Source organism: Amphiprion ocellaris, chromosome 17 (assembly GCF_022539595.1).
Source record: "Amphiprion ocellaris isolate individual 3 ecotype Okinawa chromosome 17, ASM2253959v1, whole genome shotgun sequence".
In the NCBI taxonomy this organism is placed as follows: Eukaryota; Metazoa; Chordata; class Actinopteri; family Pomacentridae; genus Amphiprion; species Amphiprion ocellaris.
Genome location: NC_072782.1, coordinates 5,734,824 through 5,746,879, shown reverse-complemented (window position 1 = coordinate 5,746,879; position 12,056 = coordinate 5,734,824). Strand labels below are relative to the sequence as shown.

The window sequence follows — 12,056 nt, the reverse complement described above, 5'->3', positions numbered from 1 at the left end:
TGTATATTCCAGAATATTTTTGTTTTAAAAAGTATAAACTATGAATTGCAGACATGTAGCGTAAATAACAATGTGTTGCTCAGGTTTGGTTGTTTTCAAAAGAATGCACTGAATTTGCTAAAATAAGAAATCCTATGTTGATATTTTTGTTGATTACTTTTGTAGACAAGATATGATACTTACAGAGATGGTAGAGTCGCTTAGCCAGCCCTGTTCTGTAGTAAATAAAGACAGATTCAGAATAACTGCTAAGATCCTCCCTGTCACTTGATGGCGCTGTGGGCCCTGAACGCACCACTCACTGTCTCTCACTCCACGTTTGTTTTTAGCGTCACCGCAGGAAGTTCGATTTCAAAACACTGAACAACAGGCAGAAGAGCAGCTGCTGTACATCACAAAGACTTACTTTACATTCAGCTAACAGTAATTCTTGGCAGTAAGTGGCAGTTTGGTGATTTGCTGCAGTTCATGCGGGTTTACTCGGAGCAGGGCAGCCTGGTCCTCCTGCTCAACACAACCACACCTGAACAGGTAAGCTTAGCTTAGCATGCTACACATTACCTGTGAACGCCTCACCCGTTGCTAGGTGGTAGGTGCTAGCAAGGCGGCTAATATGGACAACAGTAAAACAGTAATAATCCGGCCTTTTTCGCTGTTATCCTGACGTTTCGGTAGTATTTTGCCTGCGCTGTACCCTGCATTATAACCTGTTTAGTTTTTACGACTTGACAGTGATTTAAAGGACCAGTTCAACTTATATAATGCAGTTTCCCACCTAGCAAAAGTGATTGCAGCCCCTTCATTGTATCTGAAATGGTGGTGTTGCACCAGAATTGCCTGGTTTCATTCACTGAGGCTGTAATTTGAAGTTTATGGCTTATATCGTAAATGCAAAAGAGATCACTTCTGTTTATATATATATATATATTTAAAACCCTTCTGCAACGTAAATGTAAACAAGGTTATTACACATACCAAACACATACAAAACATAGAAAATAATACAGTATTATTACTTATAGTCATTCTAAATGTCAGGCCAGATTACATAAAAAACTCTAACGTTTCTTGGTCACAATTATGCAGTTAAAACAAAGTTTCACAAAGATAAAGTTTTGCTATCACCACAGCCATAAAATTATGTGTATTTGGACGCTCTGTCCATTTGGTCCAGATAAAAGCAGCTGTAGACGTGTGTAATCTGGATGATACAGCTTTAATTGTCAGTTTTGGGTAGATGATCAGTTTTTGGCACAACACCTGTTATTTGTTCAAAGACACTGTGGCTAAAAATAATATCCAACAACAACCTGACATGTTCCTACCAGTAATTTACATAACTGAAGCAACAGAGCATCAGTGCTGTCCTGTTTGTCACTAACACTGCTGTAATACACCTCATCTTAGCTGCCTCTTTGTGTTTAACAGTATTTCAGACAGAAGTGTTGTCACACTTCAGAGAAGGAGAGCCTTTTATGAGGTAATAAATGTTGGATTCTAAATTGTAGTGTCTTTGCCTTTATCACAGAAGTGTCTGTTTAGATAAATGAAAAAATTTTGACTGTCCCACTTCCCACAGGAAAAAATCATATTTGATATCTTTTAATAAATATTACGATGGAGATATTGAAGCAAAAATGATGATATGATCTTTGATAGGGCCTGTACCAAACAAACCTGTTGCCTCATTTCTGGAAAATACAATTTGTAGTCCTGAACATCTCTATGTAACTGCAGTGCTTCATTTATAATGCTTTGTTGTGACACATTTGTAGGACCCTGTGATTTGGATTCTGCACTTGGCCATATTACAATTTTGATAACACTTAACTTATTTGTTCAGACCTATTAATGGAATTCCTTAATGTTAGTTGGCAATCCGAAGACTATCCAAGTCATTCTGATTTTAAGTATAAAAATCTTTTTTCAATATATGGATAAACCAGGTGTGACTTTTAAAATCCATTCATGGATGGATGACACTGAATCAAAACATGCTGAGTTATTCTTGTATTCATAAAGCATTTTGTATTTTAAGTGTCTCAGATACTCTTTGGATTGCGGATCAGTACTCGGGACCTCCATTAATGAAAAGACAGTCATTATTTCATCTTTACTGTTTACTGACCCCATCCTTTAGGAGCACCTGACTTAGTATTTTATTCACTTTTAAGCTACCAACATGATTGTTTTTGACCCACTGTAACAATCTAGATTTTTTTCACCATTAGTTTTTTTTAGGATTTGTCATCGCAGAACTGTGTAGGCGACCTAAACACTACACTAGGCAAGAAGATAAAAATTTTGCATGATTCTGGGTTATCAACATTGTGAATTGTACTTTTTCTCAATGTGCAAAGTTGTGTAGAACAGGAAAATCAAGATTTGTTTTTACCTTGTGAGCAAGTCTGTTTGCTGTTTTTATAAGATGGAAGACTGAACATTTCTACGTTGAAACAGCAGTGAACTGATGAAAAAACACAGTTACATCTGAGCCATTTTGAGCCATGAAGGGATTATTTTCATTTAAAATAACAATAAATGACTGGAGAATACGTTATCAACGTAGTTTCTTTCTCATCTTTCTTTCTCAGGAGTATTTCACGGAGCAGTTGAGAGTGGAGGGAGTCACCCACCTGCCGAGGACGGTCACCAGCGATGTCCAGAGCGCTGAGCGTTATAACGTTTACACTGAGGGAGGGGTGCTGTTTGTCACCAGCAGAATCCTGGTGGTGGACTTCCTCACTGACCGCATCCCTGCTCATCTTATATCAGGTCAGAAAATGAGAGCCATGTTTGTTTTCTTTCATATTCTTCATCATTAGCAGTTATTAGTCTCAATTATCTTGCAATATTTGCTGGTGTATTTGCATGTTATAGTAGCTGCATACATGCTTTATCGTCTCACTTTATTTTAAAACGTACAAAACCAAAGAAGTTGTGTTAGTTTAACCATTTCAAATGCATGCAGTATTTACAGCCTTTTGATCCACCCCCCCTCTAGGTATCCTGGTGGATCGCGCCCCTAAAATAATTGAGTCATGCCAGGAGGCCTTCACCCTTCTTCTGTTCAGACAGAAGAACAAGACAGGCTTCATTAAGGCCTTCACTGACAAGGCCACAGCTTTCTCCTCAGGCTTCTGCCAAGTAGAGCGTGTGATGAGAAACCTCTTCGTCAAGAAGCTGTACTTGTGGCCCAGGTACGATGAGCTTATTCCATGGCAAACATTTCATTTAACACATTGTATTTTATTAATAAAATACCTTGTTGATAATCTATGAAGGAGGTGAATGTTCTTTCTTTAAAGTTCTGTTTGTTTCACTCCCATCCAGACTATCCGTCACTGCCTGGACCCCCTGTGGCATCAGCTAGGAGCAAAGACCAAGGCTCTGGTTCAGGACCTGAAGGTGCTGAGGGTCCTCCTGCTCTACCTCACCCAGTACGACTGTGTCACCTTCTTCGATTTGCTCGAGTCCCTGCGCTCCAGCCAGAAGAACTTTGGCTCCAATTCAGGTAAACTAGATGTACTTAGTTGCTCTCAGTGCCTGATCGAGGGAAAATTCCTGCTTAATTTTTGTAATCTATTGATTGTTTCTGTGTTTGATTGCTTGTGTCTGTTGTGACTTTCAGGTTGGCTGTTCCTGGACTCCAGTACCTCCATGTTTGTGAACGCTAGGAGCAGAGTGTTCCGCGTTCCTGAGAGCAAAAAGAAACTCAAAGTTGGAGCAGAAGCTGAGAAACAGAAGCCAACCTCTGCCTCAGGTAACTGACCAATGAGCACATCTCTGACAGTGTCTTCTTCAAAGTAGATATCCAAATGATTAAATGCTTGTGTGTGTATTCGTGTTGAAACGACTAAAGGCTCAGTCTATTGTGTGGGTTTCAGAGATGAAGCGGGAGCTGGTGCTGGAGAAGAGCCCAAAGTGGGAGGCTCTGACTGAGGTGCTGGAGGAGATCGAGAGGGAGAACAAGAGCTCTCAACATGAACCAGGTTAGAGCTCAGTGCTGTTAAACTACTATAGCAGTCTGTTGTGTCAACAGTGCATTTAAACCTATGAATTTACAAAAAAATGTACCATTGTTAGAGCATTTTGATCAGCCTGTTAGCTTTTCCAACTTCCTGGTGCACAGCATGGTCCCTTGAAATCCAGTGTAAAAGTTCCAGCTTGGTGAAGACCAGAATAAAACATACGAGCACACAGGAGATTACAAGTGTTCAAATAGGAATGAATGGAGTTCTGATTGACTAGCATAGCATAGGTGTTGGTCAGTGATAGGAGACAACACAAGCTGAGTAAAGTTTGTTGAAAAATTCACCATAAAAGGGTCAATCCAGTTCTGTCATGTATATGCTTTTGATTCATTATTTATATCCCTGTTGTACATACATGTTGTCTAACCACTAACCACCTAACATGTCGCCCTCAGGTCGGGTTCTGATTTGTGCCAGTGATGACCGGACTTGTGCTCAGCTGCAGCAGCGCATCAAACACGGCTCTGATTGGCTGCTCAACCGCCTGTACACGAGAACAATCGGCAAACGGGACTCTGCTGCAGTTGCTGCCTTGGAACTGGACTTAGACAAAAGGGGAAAAGGCCGAGTCAAAAAAGTGTCCAAAGGGAAGGAACCCGCACAGAAAAAAAACACAAAGACCACAAAAACCAAAAGCAGACCGTCACTCACACTGACCCAGATGGTTGGGAAACAGGAGACAGGTGAAGCAGCAGTGATGGGCAGCAGCGGAGACGAGGACGAACTGATGGAGGAACATGAAGGAGAGGAAGAACAGCTTAAATTAGATTTGTCATCAGACGACTATTACGGCGTCCTAAAGGAACCGCTGACTGTGATCCATCCACTGAAAGGCTGCACCGACCCCCACAGCTTGACCCGGGTGCTGCACGAGGTGGAGCCCAGCTTTGTGGTTCTGTACGACGCTGAACTGAGTTTTGTTCGCCAGCTGGAGATTTACAAAGCTAACCGCCCTGGAAAGACACTTAGGGTGTATTTCCTCATCTATGGAGGCTCAACAGAAGAACAGAAGTACCTGACAGCACTGTCTAAAGAAAAGAAAGCGTTTGAACATCTCATCAGGTTAGAACCATTTCTTTCCCCTCAAACCCCTTGGTACTAATATCTACTTAGTTAAGTGCTGGCTTCTCATTGGTGTTTATGTGTGTGTTTTTCTGTAGGGAAAAGGCTACTATGGTCATTCCAGAGGAGAGGGAAGGACGAGAAGACACCAACCTAGATCTTGCTAGAAACTTAGAACCTGCAAATGCCACCACCAACACCCGCAAAGCAGGTATGTCGATTTTATTCAGTTTCTAAATGTCTATATGGGTCATTCCACCTCAACTTACCATCCATCCATCCATTATCTATACTGCGCTTAATCCTCACTAGGGTCGCGGGGGGGTGCTGGAGCCTATCCCAGCTGACTCAGGTGAAGGCAGGGGACACCCTAGACAGGTCGCCAGTCTGTCGCAGGGCTACATACAAAGACAAACAAGCACTCTCACTTTCACACCTACGGGCAATTTAGAGTAATCAATTAACCTCAGCATATTTTTGGACTGCGGGAGGAAGCCGGAGTACCCGGAGAGAACCCACGCATGCACAGGGAGAACATGCAAACTCCATACAGAAAGATCCCGGGAAAGCCGGGACGCGAACCAGGGATCTTCTCGCTGCAAGGCGAAAGTGCTAACCACTACGCCACTGTGCAGCCCCTCAACTTACCAATTTAATGAAAAGTTTACACCTGACCATCTTCAGTTTGACTGATATTTTGTTAAATGGTGAATATTGATTGAGTTTAACATGTGTACAAAAAAGATTGGCGCAAAAATGAATTCAAATTGAATTCAAAAACTAATGTTGCTTGTGACCACAGATTTTACACATGGTCAACTCAATCAATATTCATCACTTTAAAAAAAAATAAGAAATCTGTCAAATTGAAGATGGTTGGGGTGTGGGCCGTTCAGTGAAAAACCCATATTTATTTTCTGCCTTTAGTTTTTGACTCATGTCTTGTAGTTTTTATTTCACTTCCGCTGTCCAATAACCAGGAGGCCAGGAGCAGTCCAGAGATGCCTTCACGAGTCATTGTGGACATGCGTGAGTTCCGCAGTGAGTTGCCCTTCCTTGCTGCACCGCCGTGGGCTGGACATTGATCTCGTCACCCTAGAAGTTGGCGACCTACATTTTAACCCCAGACACTTGCGTTGAGCGTAAGAGCGATCAGTGACCTGATCGGCTCGTTGCAGAGCGGCCGCCTCTACACCCAGTGCCTCTCCATGACCCGCTACTACAGAAAGCAGTGCTGCTCATCGAGTTTGACCCGCAACATAAACCGTTTTTCCCTCATGGCCTGGTCAGACTTCCGTCATCTCGAGATATCGTCAAATGATGTTCTCTTCAAAGCTTACATTACTCACATTGCACTTCCCCTTGCCCTCCGTATACTCTGGTGCCCCTCCCCACACGCCACAGCCGAGCTCTTCCTGGAACTAAAACAAGGCCAACCCGAACCCGATGCTTTCAGCAGCTCAGGCGGTCACAGCTGAGTCAGACCTTGTGGCTGAATCAACAGACCTCTACAACCCCGGACCTTATGACTTCCTCTTGAAAATGCCGGGGGTCAATATGAAAAACTACAGGGCTCTTATTAAAAATGCAGACAGTTTGGCAGACCTAGCCAAACTCAGCCAGAACAAGCTGGCAGAAATACTTGGGAATGCTAATAACGCTAAGTTGCTGTATGAGTTTCTGCATAATGTCGCTGATGTTCCTGCTTCTGTTCAGAAGACCAAACAGACATGATGGACAGTAAATCAGATATTTTGACCGATGTATGTGAATAACTTTTCAGTGACATCAGGATCATTTTTTGTCATCCAAATGTGTGTTGTTTTAATATGCAGAATGAATTTAATATTGCAAATATTTGTATTGTATTTTGGAAACTACTTTGCAAATGTGTGCAATTATATTATTTTTACTCAGAAACAAACAATATTTTTACATTGTGCAATAATAAAATGTCAACTTCTTTTGAAATTTATAATAACGTGTTATTTCAAAGTACAGCTTTCCAGAACAACACAGCTGTTTAATTAAATTCATGTTTGTAAAGCACTGATTCAGAACATAAATGACCTCAGGGCACCTCATATCGTGGGTCACCCAGCAACCCAACAAATCTAGTGATTCTAGTAGGAAAACTCCAGCAGAACCAGGCTCAGGGACGGTGGCATTTGCCTCGCCTGGTTAGGGTGATTGTAAAGAGGAGAGAGGAAGGGACAGCAGACAGACACAGATAATAAATGTAACACGAGAACAATAAACACTCCAGAGTTTGGTCGGATTTGTAACCACAGATCAGAGTAGTGCCACTCCAAAGAACAAAGATACCTGCAGACAAAACACAAACTAGAGCAGAAAGAACGGATGCACAGGGAGAACATGCAAACTCCATGCAGAAAGATCCCGGGAAAGCCGGGACGCGAAGCAGGGACCTTCTCGCTGCAAGGCGAAAGTGCTAACCACTACACCACTGTGCAGCCCCAGATAAGACATAACATAAAAATTTTAAAAATTGAAAAAAACTGAAAAAGAGCAAATGTGTGTTCTATTTGAATGACAAACTTCTCTGCAGAAACATTTACCACTTGAGGGTTAACATAGATTTCCATGACCTTTTCCTCCATTGCTCTCATTGCACCAGGTTCAACAACCTCAAAATGAGATTAGAATAAAGCATTAATGAAAATGTGTTGAAGAGAAATTGGACTGCCACATGTTGCAATCAGTATCAATTAATCTTAAACAACACAGTTTAGTCATAATGGGTTTAAATGAGATCATTTTTGTCCCTAATAGCTTCAATTTCAATTTCAATTTAGTCTATTTGAAAGGGGACAATACAATTTCATAAAACACATGATTACACATGGTTAAAAAAGCCAGAATTAGCCGGAAGGCTAGTTTTCATCTGTAGTCCCCTCGCCATAATGTGAAAAAGCAGTGAAATACATCTACAAGAGAAAAACATGAATAGACACTTGATAGGGCACTAATGTAACAAATAACATATACATAACAAACTGTTAAGAGAGCACAAGGCACACGATCAGTGTATTTATCTGGCAACTGGATTTTCCGTTCTGAAACGGGTATTGAAAGACAAAAAACGAGTGGTTATTTGATTTTCGTTTTAAAATACAAAAATTAAAATTGAAATACAAGGCGTTTTTCCTTTTCGTGATCAAAAAGGGATATACGAAATTTTAAAAATGCTTTGATTTTCATTTCATATTTAGAATAACAAAAAAATAAAATCAGTAAGAGACAGAAACGAAAAAAGGTCCGTTTTTTTTAATTTTCTGAGACCGGAAGTGATCATCGGCAAGTGTGGAGCCAAACGACAACAAGATTCTCAGAGGGCGGAGCCAGAGAGCAGTGATTGTTCAGACCACAGATAATATAGAAGACAGCGCGCTAGCGGATCTAGTCTGTGTTTATCTATGGTCGGCAGGTCTGGTAGCATCTCTGACTGCTGTTGACCTTGTTTTTGGAGTAAAACACGGTAAGAAGATAAATACTTCTAACAAGTAGCGTTGTTTTGTAGTACGTTAAGTCAGCGACTTGTGAAGAGTTGTGTTTTGTCGTGTTTGAGCAGTTGGTCCGGACGCGTTAGCTAGCTAAGCGGCTAAGTTAGCTAGCGGGCTAATTAACACAGGTGGCTAACTTACCACTGAACACCTGTTAGTTGCTGCCTGTCCGTCATTATTAGAATGACCTTCTCAACCTGTATTTCTCTGCTGTGTATTTTAGCTTTTAAAAAAGTTATTTTACTTTAAGGTTAACTGAAACCCGTTGAGCTGCACTTAAGTTTAACATTCAGCTGGTTTGAATTAAACCGCCCTTAACTTAACATTGCGCAACATTCCCTCGCTGAATCTCCATAATTTCAATGAATTCCTTCTCTCTTCCACTGCTCAAGTTCAATCCAGTATATAAAATGACATTAATAGTGAATAAACTAACAACCAGCCATTGTGTTTATTTATTACTGTATGTATTTGTAGTAAAACATGAGTTGAAACATCCTACTTTTGGATCTAGAACTGCACAAGCCGTTCATTTTCAGTCACCTGACGAGTTAAACTCCCCTTTTTCTGTGAGGTTGAAGCAGAAAGTCTGAATTAACAAAGAAAGTTGTTTATAATTTGTGATACCTGTTATCTCTGACTGAGGCTTTAGTTTTTGTTGAGCTGATTTACACGTAGAAACTTTGTTCAGGAAGATTTCTCAGTAGCTCAGAGGACAGGCTGCTTTTTACACAACCTTGTAAGAGAATGTCTGTCAATGCTTTCAGCAGAATTTAGAAACACAACACTTCCTAAACAGATATTTTGAGGCTGTGAGGTTGAACGTTTGAGAGTATATCAGTGTGTTTGTTTGTGGTCTTTCTGTTTCTAGGTGGAAGCTGAATTAGTGAGGATGACTCCTGCTCCTGTCATCTCTAAGCTCCTCACACATCTTTACCTGCACATGAGGAAAATCACTCCTGTAGAATGCAGGTATGTTTGTCATTATTATAAAAAGATGTTGCCTGGTGACCTGTCAGAAACCCATTATACAGAGTCAGGCAAAATAATGTTTACACACATCAGGAAAAGAAAAACTTGCATAAATATTTCAATACCAAATTTATTCAGACATCACGAGATTAATAAAAGTTATCTTTGGCCTCTACAATTACAAGAGGTGCTCAAAGTGGTGGCCACTGGCTTCCAGACATTTCTGTTCTGTTGTAGACGTCACTTGTTGATGCTCCGTTCATGAGGATAGCGCCATCTGTTGGGAAAACATCGTACAACAGGACACAGAGTTATCGTGATTTGATCAAACTTAGAAAGAGGAATCTATATGTGTAGAAGTACTTATACAAATGAAATATTTATAAAAGTTTTTCTTTTCCTGATGTGTGTGTACATTATTTTGGCTGACTCTGAACTTAATGAGAACAAAACTGTCATTTAATTGTTGCTCTTAAAGCTTCTTTAGTGAAAACCAGCTGGTGTTCTGCTTTGAAACAAACGGCTGTTGAGGTCTGTGTTTTTAGGTTGAACCCCACAGTTTCTGAATGAACTGATAGTTGTTTTTTTTTCTTGATCAATGTGGACGTTATAATTGATGGTAACATTTACTGATCATATAATAAGCATGACAATATAACAGTATAACATTATGACCACCTGACTAATACTGTGTTGGTCCCTTTATGCTGCTAAAACTCCTCTGACCCAGTGGTTCATCAGAACCTCTGGGGATGTCCTGTGGATTCTGTGGATCCTGTGGGTTGCAGGGTGGGTCCTACCTAGACCAGGCTGATCCTGGACCATCCCACTGATGCTCAATCAGATCTGGATGTGGGGAGTGTGGAACCCAGGTGAACAGCTTAGCTCTGTCGTGTTCCTCGGACCACTCCTGAGCAGTTTCAGTTTGTCCTGCTGAGGGTGGCAGCTGGCATCAAGGACTGCTGTTGCCATGGAGACTAGGGGGTTGTTTGTCCTGCAGTGTTTAGGTGGTGGTACATGTCAAACATCCACATGAACGTCAAGGTTTCCCAGCAGAACGTTACATTAGAACAAGATGACGGATGTTGTTCTCTTCAGCTGTCAGTGGTCAGAATGTTGTGGCTGATTGGTGGATCTGTCTGCCTTTACTCTGACATCCAGAGTTATACAAAAGTGTAGTATGTGTGCAGTGCAGAAGACATTTATTTTATTGTATGCAGTTTTTTGTTTTTTTTTTTTAATAGGGAGAGCATTTTTTTATCCATCTGAATGAAGACCCACTCTCTAAGGATAGTTAATTTTTACTACGGCTTCCATAGTGGTCCCATCAGAGAAAATCATATCCATATACAGATTTTTATTAATTCCAGGGCTGGTTCAGTAAAGATTACAATAATAACTACATCAGATAATTCTTGGTCGCAGTTGGAATTTTGCAGCCTGAGAGATGGTTGAGAAGGTTTGCAGTTCTTGTTTTAGCAAAATATGTTATAATAGAAGATCTTTATTGTCATTGTACATGAAATTATCTGCAGACCAGCAAAGTGTATCAGTCTGAGGTATCTAAAACTAAATAAGTAAAGAAAAATGCTTCTAAAGCCAATAATAAACAGAATATTTTGAGGGAATATTCTAAAAAGGAAAGAAAAGCTCCATTCTCACTCCTTTCAGGATAAACTGTCATTAAAATTGACTTTAAATTTAGCTTCAACATGAGATAAAAAACATTTACTTTCATTGCTGATGTCAGGTTTTAATAAAGTTCATGCTACTTTTATAAAATGATGAAAGTGAATAAATTGTATTTCTGTGATCTGTGTTTGATTTCTGTCTTTTCTCCTGTCATCCAGATGTTCAGAGGGAGATGATGCCACATCTGGTCCAGCAGATGGAAGGTCTTGAAGTTCTCTGACTGGCCTCGACTGAAGGATGGTCGATCCTCACTGGATTTAGGTTCAGATGCTCAGTAAAAAACTCCACCAATGAGCCAACAGGAAGCTTTAGGTTTATTAAATGTTGCTATGAAGGTATCGCTGTTTTTCTTTGTGAATGCAATGTGCTCCAACTGAAACTTGAATTAGAACTTAGAAAGTAAATCCTTCCATCTGAAAGGATTTAGTTGCATTAATAACCTCATAACATTCTAAATTTTTATTCAGTCTTGGTTGGAAATAGAATCTCTGTATTGATTCAGGTAAAAACTGAACTTCACAGCATGTTGTGAGCAAAAACAACCAGATGAAAACTGTGATGGTGTTGGATTGTCAGACCGTAAATGTTGCAGCTCAAAGCAGCTTTTTAGCTCAGTTCATTCTGACATTCAGCTATGAATCAACCACAGCAGATGTCCTCAAGCAAGCATAAATTATGGCAACTGGACTAACCTCGTGTGAGTCGAAAAACGTTTCACCTCTCATCCAAGAGGCTTCTTCAGTTCTGAAAGTCTGGTGGGGGAGTACCAGAT

General features: G+C 40.5%; 1 long non-coding RNA gene and 1 pseudogene across 1 annotated transcript; both read left to right on the top strand.

The window, feature by feature from the left end:
* Positions 1–331: 331 nt before the first annotated feature.
* LOC111571954 (DNA repair endonuclease XPF-like) lies at positions 332–7,145 on the top strand (annotated as a pseudogene).
* A 1,339-nt stretch (positions 7,146–8,484) lies between these two features.
* On the top strand, positions 8,485–11,520 carry LOC129347319 (uncharacterized). Its single transcript, XR_008599349.1, has 3 exons — positions 8,485–8,595; positions 9,492–9,592; positions 11,443–11,520. It is a non-coding gene; the product is annotated as an uncharacterized LOC129347319 (long non-coding RNA).
* Positions 11,521–12,056: the final 536 nt, after the last annotated feature.